The sequence below is a fragment of the Porites lutea genome, assembly GCF_958299795.1.
Source record: "Porites lutea chromosome 5 unlocalized genomic scaffold, jaPorLute2.1 SUPER_5_unloc_4, whole genome shotgun sequence".
NCBI classification, from domain to species: domain Eukaryota; kingdom Metazoa; phylum Cnidaria; class Anthozoa; order Scleractinia; family Poritidae; genus Porites; species Porites lutea.
The window spans coordinates 50,001-51,054 of record NW_027332291.1 but is presented as its reverse complement, the minus strand read 5'-3'; positions in this window follow the sequence as shown (position 1 = coordinate 51,054).

Genomic DNA, 1,054 nt, shown 5'->3' with positions numbered 1-1,054 from the left:
CAACACTGATAAGAAAAGTGAATGATAACAAATGTGTTTCCCAAAATGTAATGTCTGCGACATTTTTCAGTTATGTCTGCTACGGAAACTTTTGTTTGTAGAATCATTGGAATAAGGTTGCGTGGAATTTGTTTTGGACAGTTGAAAAATTTAATTATTACCATGGTTTGAAGGCATTCCACGGCTTCTTCTGAATTTATATCATGCACTTGTTAGTCCTTATTTAAGGTCTCAGTAAAGGAAAACGAGGTGCCAAAGGCTACAAAGGCAAGTTATATATCAAATTAAAGCTAAAATACTAAATTACCTTATGAAAAGATTTTATTTCATCCAATTTCAAAAGGCGCTTAAGTTTTTTGCTCTCGAACTCAGAGGTATCGAGTTTACTGCTGAAGCTCCAGCCCTTTCGCGTTGTTAAATATTCACTTCCTTTTTATTGTATCTGATTGACAGATAAAAGACCTAAAAAAGGGTGTGAGGAAATTTGCATATGTCTCGTATTAGCGGAATTATTGCATTTCAAACTAAAAAGTCGAATCTCGAGCGTGATTTACGCAAAGAAACTGACATAAAATGAGTTACAAAGGGAAATCGGAAAATTCCTCACAGTCTTCCTTTACAGTCTTTTTTCTTTCAACAACCAAGCTATTTCTTGTATGACGTCCACGCTAAGACAGCTCCAAAAGTCCCCTCAATAAGTTTGTGAAACTCAGCACAAAACATCACTATAAAACGCGATTATCTGCCAAGGAGTGTTTCTCTATTTCTCTACAACCTAGAAAATGAACCATTGTAATTTTAGTCTATTTTTTCTAATAACAAAACCCCTATGCTTGAGTTTGTGTGAGGGGTTTTTCTTTTTTGCTTTTCCTTTTTTCTTAATATGTAATTTAATAACGCCTTTATTTATAATGTTTGTTCTGCCTAGATTAGCACTATGGCTACTTGCAGGGCATAAAATATTGTAAGCTTATGGATCTTAAATAAAATACATTGTTGTTGGTGATCATGAAAAAGGTACCGTTTATTGTAACGGTAAACTCGTAGAAAGTGA